Here is a 12,117-nt window from a genome sequence, read left to right as displayed (position 1 = left end):
TTTAGCTTACGCAAAATTCAAATCCCCAGCTATCAAAACTTTTAAATTAAAATTAAGAAGCCAATTAGTGTCAAATTATTTATGCTTGTTTTTATGAATTTTTTTAATTCGTACAAATAGTTTTTTCAGAGATTATGAGCTGAGAGGCTCTAGTGTTACAAGGTTATGGAGTTGAAGGCTCTGAGGTAACCAATTCTATACCAATTCCATATAAATTCTGTGTGAATAATTGCTTCTTTATTAAAAAATGCCTACATCCCACATGATAATACCAAAACAGATAGGTTCAAGCATTATATACCAAAGTATCATAATTAAGGTTTTTGTGAAATTTTTGGAAAATGTAGTTTATTGATACAATACTAATTATTATATACGTTACGAATCATAATCCCAAGTATTTATAGTAATAAAGAATTATAATTAAATAGTGTGGGCACTCCCAGGAGAATAAGCTATCGACCAACGTAGAATCATTGTCGATTACATATGGATTTAATACAGGGTTTTTGATAAATCCATATGGCGGAATGAGATAGATTTCAGGATTATCTGACTTGGATTGTATGTAAAAACTACATGGATAATGACTGTAAGGGGTGTGCACTCAGTTCAATAATACCATTCAAAATAGGCTTAGTACATCAGATTATCTAAAGATTACGTTAAAACCATCCGATAGATATTCAGCTACTTTCATAGGTAAATTAATGCTGAACGGAAATACTCAATTTTTGTATCTATTTTTTTCTCTATAAATAGATATTTGTCCATACAAATACCATTAATTCTTTTCAAGGAAGTATTTATAATAACATCCAAACAGATTTCCCAAATTTTAGCTGAAATAATCTATTATCAGTCGGAAAGAATCAAGCCTATAGTTCTAGTTTTTTACCCACAAGATTCATTGATTTTTTTTCCAGCATCTCTGCTCACCATGTAGTTATGTACATAAAATCATCATTACGTTTCTTTACTTTTATTTATTTATGACGTTTTTGAACACTGTACCAGTTCATATAAATGGAAAGAAAAGAAATTTGTAATGATGAAGTAAATGTCTTTCTCTATTCTTCATACTTCTCTACTCATTTCATTTGAAAGCGTACTCTTGTGGTTTCCGTACACTTTATCACACAATTTCTCTTTTTTATTTAACTATACTACATTTTTATAAATAAATCTTTATCTTTCCTTTTTTATTATTTGTAAGTAATCATTCTTATTTTCTTTTCTTTTTGCATCTATAATTTATCAACAAATTTGTGAGTATGTTTTTAGCATAGTACATATTTCTTTTTTTTTTTGAACCATAGATTTTTTCAAACTTGTAATACTGAATATATTGTCAAATCGATGCCAAGTCAGTTTTACTGCCATCAAGTCTTTGTACTTTTATATCATTATAAATTTGTATTTTTATTTTTAGATTTTTTTTTACTTTACATATCACAAGCACAATCTTACTTGTTTTACTTTCTTGTGAATTTGTATCCATTTTCGTATTATTATACACGTATTTTCTTATGCTTGCAAATTAAAAAAAAAAAAAATGTGTGGATTAAATATATCCACAGCGTAAATCACTCATGAAACATAACGGGCACGCTGATAAAAAAAACAATGTAGACAATGAAATTAAAAAAGTAATGGATGAAGTGTGCGGCTATACGAAGCTCAAATAATTTAAATATGACCACGATGAATAATCACTCGGTCTATTTTCACGTCAATAAAAATTATCTTCTTTATACACAGGATACATGCTTGTATTTTATCTCGCAATCCTCAGAGCGAGGAGATTTGATTTATCGGTCGTTTGGAAATTCATGGAAAAAAAATTCAATTGAGTAACGAAATAGAAGGTACGCTTTTAACAAAAAGAATTGAATTTTAATACAAAAGGCTTTAATACGTAGATTTATCACTTTCACAAGCTACGTGAAAGTATACAGAAAGCCACGCACGAATTTTTCACCCCGTACATAAAATCAAAAGACCTTGAGGGTAATTATCTCACAAGTTTTCAGACAAAATAAAACGAAGGAGAAGCAAATGCTAATTTGTCCGGAAAACTTTGAGGCTGCAAGGAAAAGCAAGGCACAACAGACCCTTAGGTTATTAGTACGCCGTTAAATTTCACCCCCGATCAAACGGAGCCCTTTGACTCCCACCGCGTGCACGTGGGCATCGATTTTTAGAAGCAGGGGGGTGCGGACCCGGACGAGAGACCTCCGAGAGGAGCAATTCATAAATATTGCCCGTCGCACGCGAAATCAATTTGCTATTCATCAGCGCCCGCGCCGTGTGGGGCTTTTCTTGACGTTTTTCTGGATCGACTGTCACCGTGTATTATGCAAAAAGCCATGCCCTTCTACCTCAAATAGGGCTTTCCGTCTCATATACGCGTAATCGGCCCCTTTTTCCTCTCTTGTATCTGGGTCGTTTTTTTTTTTTCTACCGCAATAATGAATTTTTTTGATGCAAAAAAGAGGACGCTCGAGGAGGAAACAGCGCTACACGGAGAAAAGGGATGGTGAAATTAATTTCGCTCGGACCGCGTGGCGATCCTCTCAAAGAGATGGTGCACCTGTGTGGGTATCTACATGGGACATGATATCAACTCTCCAGAACAAACATTTGCGGAAAACATCGGCATGAAAGAGAGAGAGAGACAGTCGTATCTATGTGTATAGGTACGCGGGTTTTGTAGATAGGGGTAGGGAATCACGGCGTGCGGGGAGGTGAAGGCTCTTCCAGTATCGAGCGCTGCTCTGTATGAACGCGATGCGCTTGCAACTGTGTACACTTTCGTGTATGTATAGATGCCACCACGTAGGTACAAAGCACTGCTGCACGTGTTGTATTATGTAAGAGCCGTATTGGCACACGGCCAATGGAGCAAATTAAACAGGCAAATCGTCCCGTAGTTACAGAAACTCGCTCTCTTTCTTTCGAGGGTAATTGAAAAGGATTACCTTTTCTCTTTTTTAACTTTTTTTAGTGTTGCCTTTTTTTCTCGCTGAATTTTTTTCGGGATCCATTGGCCTGCGTTGATCACAAACTCTCGTGGGTTCTTAAATTGCATCGATGTCACTCTATGGTGTCAAGGAGACTGAATAGTTACATTCAATTAACGATACTTGCCTGGGCTATTTTTGTTAATACATGTCGATCAGTCACTTCTTTTGAACTTATAAGTGGGGCTACAAAACTCGGCTGAGGACATGTACAATTGGATGATGTAGGAGATTAAAGACCATTTTCATACGATAAAAGTTAACATAAACGCGCTGAAATTGCCTCATTATTTATTTTTCTCGTTAATTAAAGAACATCAGTTTATCCTCGATTAGCGTTTGCATCGTATTCATAAAAATTAATCTTCAGCTTTTCAGAAGTCCAACTCCATTCAACCAGTTATAAATCAAGCGCAAGTACACGTGACATAATTAGTCTATAGCACAATTGTACTCGAACAGAATCGAATGGTGAAAAAAAAATCTCTCAGTTAACTATACTTTCTTATCTTTTGCGGCATCGAGTGCTCGAGCTCTGTGGTATCCAATAATCAAACTTATTGGTTATCAACGCAGAGTTATCTAATACTTACTCGTGGTGATTTCGTCTAGCATATGGAAGGAAACAGACACATTGTGCATCAATCTGTTTCCGTACTCGGTGTACGTACGTATTGGACGATGGTTTTAAAGTCTTGTAAAAGGACTGTGTTATCCTCGTGATGTTGTGCTGCGATGTGAAATCTGTGCTTTTCAATTTCCAAGGGAGGAGTGCAGTTTTCCTCTTGAGCTTGGGCGTAACTGTCGTGTTCCGTGTGTACCTGGTGTGCACTACTTTTTTTTTTCATCACATCCTTACGTGTAGTGTCGATGCTTGCGATGTATGGATTCGTAGCTTGAATTTCACTTTTGCTCCGGAGATGCTGTCTTCTTCTTAACTCCGATAGTTTGCCGGTTGTTCATTTAGAGAGATATCGGATGAAGATTTTTCTAAGCTTCTGAAAAATTGTGTGATTATAGATGCTCATTTTTCTCAACGACATTTGATATAATGCGCATTTATATCAATAGTTATATCAATCTAAAAAAAATTGCGACTTGTAGTTCAATCGTTGCATTTTTCATTCCTGTTTCGATCATTTCGGAGAAAAAAAATTTTTAACAATATTTACGTTAACATTGGTTCTTATGTAAATTTTTTTTGAGTCCTTGTTACTTTGTTACAAATGATTATTTATGGACAAGCAAAGTTTTATGCAAGAAAAATGTATTCTGAACAAAAAAATAGAGGGTTAACCATCAAAGTTTTTCATGAAAGGGATGTCTGTGAAGCAAGTGCATTATAGACTTACAAAAATTAAATAATGCGTTGAAAGCTTCTAGTTTCAACCAGCTTTTCAATAAAATTCGAGAAAAGACGAAATAACAAGACGAGAGGCTCTTGACATGTTGAAATGTCGTCAACGGATTCGAACTAAAAGAAGTAGTTGGAGAAAAAACATCACGCATCAATACACACATCCAGCTCCTTTGTGGAGCACGAAACGACAGCTTCAAAGATAAAGTTTGTCACGCGAAAAAAAATAAGTGAGTTTTTCATCCTCTTTTTCCATCTTCATAGTTTGTCGTTGTGAAAACATCAGCTCTTGGTAGCAACGACAAATACGTTTCTACAATAGCGAGAGAGAGAGAGGGAAAGAGAGATGTACGTAGGTGTACATTTGTATCGGCGAAATCTTTCGAGAAAACTGATGATTTTGTTTATCTACGGGACGAGGAAACCAGTAGAACAGCTCTGCGTTCGGTCAGCCGGCAACGATCGCGCCCGACCACAGGCTCTTTGTCATTGCTCTGTCATTGCTTTGTGGATCGTGAAAAAAAGGGATTATTGAGTTTGTTGCTCGTAGTTTTTTTTTTTTTTTTTTTTTTTCATTCATTAAAATGGAATTCATACCTTTTAAGGTAAATATTATTTTTATTAATGTCAACATACTGTCAAACTCTTCATTGTGAGGAAAAACGATTTTTTTCCGTTTAAGAATTTTAGAGACGTTGTGGCATATTTAAAGTCAATTATTGCACTTTACTTTTAACTGATGGCGTGTGAGTGTAAGGATAGGTAAGCAATTCCTTAAGTTGTTTGTGAATATTTTTTTGCCAGTAATTGATGAATTTTGTTAATGGATTTTTAACTTATTAACTTAAATAGAGCCTTAGTCGCCTTTTTTTTATACATTTGCAAAGTACTGAGATCACAGCATACCTTGAGTACGACAGTAAACTAAATCAACTTTTTCTTACGAAATACTCAAATTCAGTACACATTATTAGGTAATATCTTGAGGTTTTGAGCTTCTTCTCAACAGACTTTTAATATTTTTGGAAAGTAGTCCAAGCAAGCTCGTAAAAGAGCTTTCTACAGGAAATAAATTACAGTGTACCTACCAAAATTTAAGAGACATAAAAATGAAGGAAGTAATCACAGTGCACAGCTAGTCAAGCGCGTTTTTTCGCATTCGACCAGCTCTCACCTCATTTTAGATGTTGTCAAGTAGACGTCAGGTATACAAGTAGCAGCTTGCTGAATACGCTGGCATTCAATTTAAATTTACTTATTTCTAAACTTACAAGGTCCAAATTACCACTTATTTTTCGCAAAATAATATTTTGATTTCGTTTTACTCCTTCGAAATTAAAATTAAAAGTCGCATTTTCAAGTAATTTTTCATTAAGCTCAAATAGTTTAAAGTGGGTAAAATAAAAATGTCTAAAAATCATACGGACATATCCAATTTCATGGAAATCTGAACGGTAATTCTGACACCGAGAGAACTACCCTTTTCACACACTCACAATCAAGCTCATGCACCATCGAGTTCAATTACTCGAAAAAAAGAAGGTGCAAAACCAAAAGCTCACCTGACGCGAAATCTAGAAAGAGAAAAACGAGGGAGATGGAGAGCGTGGATGTTTAGAAAAATCTCTCACGCGTACTTAGCTTTTGGGCTGAGGCACCTCGAAAAGCCGGATTACCCCCCCCCCCGCAATCGAATCGCTAATTGGCGCCAAATCCAATTAGCGCCCGCGCGCACCCTCTTTCTTCCCAAGTGCTCCACCTTCTCCCCGTTTTCAATAATTCTCGGCGCCACTGGGCTGCAGCCCCCCCCCCCCAACCTTATCAGCATCTTTCGCGCCTCTCAATCGGTTTGAGTGCGCTGGGGTCTAATGCATGCGCGTCGAAGTCTTGTACACCTACTCGACCGATCCACCACATGCGTCCCCTCGGTGTGGGCGCTGTACCAAAGAAGGTTAAGAGCTAAGGTAATTAGAGTCGGCGGGCGGGGAGGACAGACTCCTTGTCTCTCGAGGATCCTGATTTGGGGATTCAGGGCTCGTTAAGGGTGTACCGGGAGGAGCGGCGCTGCTGCTAATTCTGGTGGAAGATTTTCCAACGCGTTGGGTCCCGTTTTTTCAGTGGCACGGGATACAGGGGAGAATTTAATTAAGACCTCGTAAGAGTGCAGGTCTGCTTGCTTTATCGGCGCTTTTGTGTTCGCGACATGGGGCTGAGCTTAGCGGGATGAATAGGGCCACGGTCGATGATGGACGGCTTCGAGGGGCTCGTTCTGTTTGACGAGCACTTACAATTTTCAAGATCGAACTCATTTTCCCTTTCTTTGCTGACTTATAATTAGTTCCAAGTGATTTTATGGCATGCACGTTTTAAAGGGTTTCTGTTTACGTTTAGTTGGAAGTTTGAATTGGATATGAGAGTGGATTTTTAATTCTGATTTACTTTTTAGGCAGGCTTAACTATCATTTTTTTATTTTTTTATTTTTTTTTTTTTATTCGTTTTACTTGAATTAAGTAGCATTCGAAAATAAATGTTAGCTCGCTTGAAACTGTTCCACAGACATGCGAAAAAATAGTAAGTTGTGGAAAATTGAAATACCACTGTTGATTACTCTATTTTTATAACTTTAGTGCAAAAATACACAACGTCTGACCAGAAATGGGACAAAAATCTAGATACTTGAAATCTGACATCTAATGTAAGGGTTCTTGTGATTTTATATCCAGAAAAATCTCCACAATAATAGATTAAACCTAGCAAATAAAAACCCGTGAAATAGGTTCTGAAAATTTTGGGACTGAACTACAGTCTACTTGGGCACAGAAAAAAAATTATTTTAATGAAAGAATTTGGAAACATAGTTGACGCTCATACATACAGACAAATATATTTATATAGAAACGTTTTAATCGTCATACGAGAGCTAAAAAAGAGATAAAAAATTGGTTTTCAGCTCATTTTGAGCTACTATGTAAGGAAGCATTAGTTTTTACCTTTGATAATCATATTATCCTCTGACACAAATATTACAAGAGTAATACGATTGTGTCAATGCTACCTATTATCAAAGTACATAAAAAATTATCAACTTCTTTCTAGATTAATGTGAAAAAAAGTATCGATTCTGCACTTAACAAACACCCACTAGGAGGCTCCAAAATGGTTAAAGGAAAGCTGCTTTAGAAGAGGAGAAAACCACCAACTCAGCAGACTAGGTGTGTATGTGTACACACATGCGTGCGATAGGCAGATCTTTAATCCCAGTAAGTAAACGTGGATTTGAGGTTTGAAATATTTATGCAAACAAACGAGTCGAAAAAAGGGCACATATGTACATTAATAGTACGGTCTTTTACGTAGCCTGGAGCAGGAAGGGAGGAGGGGGACCGAAGAATAATAGCGCTGCTTAATCAGCACCAGAGTCTCTCGACTAAGCTCTGCGTGGGGTCAGCCCTTTACTGGAAAGTACAGCCGCAGAGCTCGTACGAGAGCTCACCTCGGCTGCTGAAAGTCACGGCTGCAGTGGATGGGCAAGTGAGAGGGATGGGCGAAAAAAAGTTTGAATAACAAAAGTCTACGTGTGGCTTCGCCCCGCACGTTTTTCTACCACCTCCTAGGCTCCACTTCTTCTCCACTTTTTTCATACGTTTGCATCGGTGTTTTCTATTTTTATCTTTTTTCATTTGTCCAGTACACCACTAGAAACAATATTTTGTAATTTTCATAAAATCACTTTGATTGTTGATAAAATCAAGCCAATCAATCTTCAATATTACACTTGAACTCACACACAGAAATAGTTATTCGGTTTTAAGGTATTAGATTTTGGTAGGCGACACCAAAAACATCTCTATGAATTCTATATTAACGCTATGTGAATTCTTGTCAACTTTATATAGCTATACAGAGAAGAAATACGGTTAAGATTCATAGTGGATATGCTAAATTACTTTTTTTTTTTGAAGAAAATCGGTGGGATTACCATTTTTTGTTGCATAATCAAGCAACCCTTCTGAAGATTATCTGTAATCATAATGCTAATGTGGAAGTCGTAATAAATTCACCAGTAAACCAGCTGGCTTAAACTTCCAAGAGGGTCAATCTAAATATTGTACACCTTTGACATACGAAAGAATAGAAATATTTAAGGATGGAAAGGTTGTAAGATGGTATAAAAGAATGTAAGACTGATTACAATATCGAAGATGAGAATTAGTACAATACTGACGCTGAATTGTCAGACTTAAAATTTTATGTAGATGAGTTGAAATCCTGATTCATCAAAAGTGCTCGTTGAATTGAGGTTTGTGTAAAAAATCTTTTGAACCATTTAATAAGCCGTACCAGTGTTAGACTGTATAATTAGAACTTTACCAACTCACATAATTCTTTGATGTAGTTTCTGAGGAAAGTTTCATTCCATGGAAGTTCTAGACAGCACTCAATGAAATCCTTGAAAAATTGTGAGCGGAAAGTGAACTCACGACACTTCTGCCGTCTACGTTTTCTAAGGTTTTAAATTCAGACTCTTTCAGCCATCAACGTACCTTTCTTTTGCACCAGCTAATTCTAGTGTCGCACTTTGTCTAGAGTCAGAAATTCTGTGTGTGGAATCGAGGTTGTGACGTAGAGGAATAGTTCCTCTGCTTTTTTCATCCATTAAATAGTTTTTTCCAAAACTGTAGAATTTTTACTTACTTTTTTCTAATTGATTTTTAGTCCCTGCTATTTCTGAGTTATAAAAATTAATAGGTTGAAAAAGTTTAGTAGAAAAGATCTGATCAATAAACCTGATGCTGTCAGGGGATGCTTGCGACTATCACTGCGTCCAGCAAACAGTACCCAAGAGGATGGATGGCTGCGTCGTCTGTAATTTTTCTATGTTAGCAGTCAATAATCTAAGGCCATACTTTGTTTTAATCAGACAATTTTATCGTTATGTTATTTATACTAGCCTGTGCAGCTTTAAAAATAAGTTAGGTACCATATTATACGGTGCCATTGCATCAAGATATGACATCTCAGTTCTGACGAGATTTATGTCTTACCTATCGCTAGTTAGAGTTATCTTGACTTGATTTTCTAAATCTTGCAAATACTGACATGTAGTCCAACCGACTTGACCTTATCATTTCTCCAGGCAATCAATAAATGAACGAGAGAAAAAGCTCGAAGTGAAAATATTTTTCTTTGATCTAAAAAGACGAATCAACCTTCTGATTCATTTTTGTTACATAAATGTAGTTAGGGAAAAAATAACAGAGGTTGACGAATTGCTGCAAAAAAAAATAAAAATAAAAGTCACGTGATGGTGCACATGATGGAAGACTTGATGAGTGGATTATGTTTTTCTTCGTTCATGTCCAGTTTTGTTTTCAACGAATGAAAATGAAACAACATAAAAAGGTGATAAATGCGTATTTTCTGTATCGAATGACATTATGTATTTAATTTTAAATTTTATTTGAAATAAAATATTATTTAGCTCAGAGCTCCTTGAAATAAAATTATTTTTAAATCATGGATTTTCCTTTCACTTCGTCGTACTTAAATTGTATCTTTCAAACTTATGAGTGGACCACACAAAAGAACTAATGTGTGGATATATATTCAAATCAACACTACTTTAACAAGTATTGTGTTATTCATAGAAAGCATTGAGTAACGTCTTCTTTTGAAAAACTTCTTAGTAACTGGAAGTACATGTTTTTTCTTTAATTTCTAACTTAACATGGATTTTAAAGATGAAAAATAATTATTTTAAAAAAGTATAATAGCAAATTCTTTTGGTATCTCACAAAAGTCAATCAATTGACAATCTCATAAAAATTCCAAGAAACTGTTCTTGAGTGAATCACTTGCCCACACAAACGGAGGCGAGTACCCTTTGATGGTCATATATTGGCCCTCGTAATCATCAAAGGAATTGCGCTGTTTCTAAGATAAGGAAGTAGTTGCATGCACGGACTTAATTAAAATTGCAATTCTCTGATGAATCGGCCCAACATGTATGGAATTGCGCGCGTGCAAAGGGACGATGTAAAATTGGCTCAGAAGGGCCAGGAAGATGTATAAGCCTTTTCGATTCATCCATCGCCAGCCAGACCTTTTTCAAGCCCCCTGTAGCAAGGCTCCTCCCAGGCTTAATTAAATTTTGCCACGATTAATGGGCTGTGGCTTTTGCCACTTCTGCAATCCACCCCTCTACCTTTACCTTTTAATGGACGTATATAACTGCACGAGATCTTCTAATTTCGATAATATAACGTGGCACCCTGCCGCTTACTGTCGAGCTACACCTAGGGAATATACCTCTTGTAAGTATGAGCGTGGAGTCTAGACAGAAAGATGCTTCAGATCTCTCAGACGATAGAGAATGAAAGTCTCACGTGGCTGAAATTTGATCACCGTTTGTCCGTAACTCGTTGAAGATCCACGACAAAAATATATCAAAGATACACCAAAATTGTTTTTATGCTTAAAAAATTGTTTGTGTTTACTTATTAGAAGTAAATTCGAACTATACTTTCCTGCAAAAAAAATAATTCTGATGAAACGATCACTGCAATGATTCCCAGTGAATAAATTAGTTACTTCTTAACGGGATATTCACAATGATGTTAAAAAGTCACATGTTACATTTGAGACCGTTTCACAACACCGGTTTTTAGATATTAAACATTGAAAAAACTTCAATCTAATACGTAATCTTTTCATGAGGAAATGGTTGGTAGAATTCGTCCAATTTTTTTTGCATAACGCAATACCATAAAGCTAATGTATTAAATTTTCAGAGATATCGACAAGTTATTTTTGCAATTAAATAAAAAAACCGTTTCAGACGCCTACAAATGGGTATACAAATGCATTCAAAACAGTTGCCTCACTGCACTCTCTACATTTCCCTTCTAACTGTAATGAATGTCCTTAATATATTACCACGTTTTTACGTTAAAAATTTTCGAAATTGTGAATTATATGTCTGAGTTAAGGATTACAAAACTATTATGTATATTTTATCAGAGTACTTCGTTAAATAAAAATCGCAGAATAGAAACAAGCTCGTTGAAAAAGAGACGAAAAATCACTGCTGAAGAGTGGCTCTTTCATAAAAGGTAATATCACGATGCTTGTTATCGATTTCTCTCCACCTCTTTTCCCTTCCTTCCCTCCCCTTCCTCTCGCTCTTTCTCTCTCGATGCGAGACGATATTTTTTTTCCATTTTAAAAGTTAGTCAGCCTATCTCCGTGTAAGTACACGTGTATGTGTGAGTGTGTAAAAAAGCAGTGTCAAGTAGCGGTGGAGGTCGCGTCGGAATGTAACGAAGGAATGTCTCTCAGTAATTCATGAAAAGCTTACTTTTGTCCGTGACTCGCCCAATGGAGCATTTTTAATTAGGCCTCCGAATGTCCCTAAGGCCTGCGCTTACCCACACACGAGCTGTAGCCTCAATTATACATGATACACACGTCATAGACACGCCTGGCGTTCTTCAAACAAACTCATCAGCAGTTTTTGCATGTGCAAATATTCTCTTTCCTCCAGCTGAATTTTTCGCTGACAGAACTGATATTTTTCTAAAAAACAAAAGTTTCGCTGAATCCGTTTTGAAGAGGTGTTGGCATTGATGCGGGACTAATGAGAATGCCGGGCTTGCAATTTTTTTTTTTTTTTTTTTTCTTTTTAAGAAATAAACGTGTGGAATTTGACTAATTATGAGAGCTGGAATAAGAGAAAT

The sequence above is a fragment of the Copidosoma floridanum genome, unplaced genomic scaffold (assembly GCF_036245765.1).
Source record: "Copidosoma floridanum isolate Cflo_tuat_1 unplaced genomic scaffold, Cflo_Japanese_pri ptg000011l, whole genome shotgun sequence".
In the NCBI taxonomy this organism is placed as follows: Eukaryota; Metazoa; Arthropoda; class Insecta; order Hymenoptera; family Encyrtidae; genus Copidosoma; species Copidosoma floridanum.
This window is presented reverse-complemented; position numbering follows the sequence as displayed.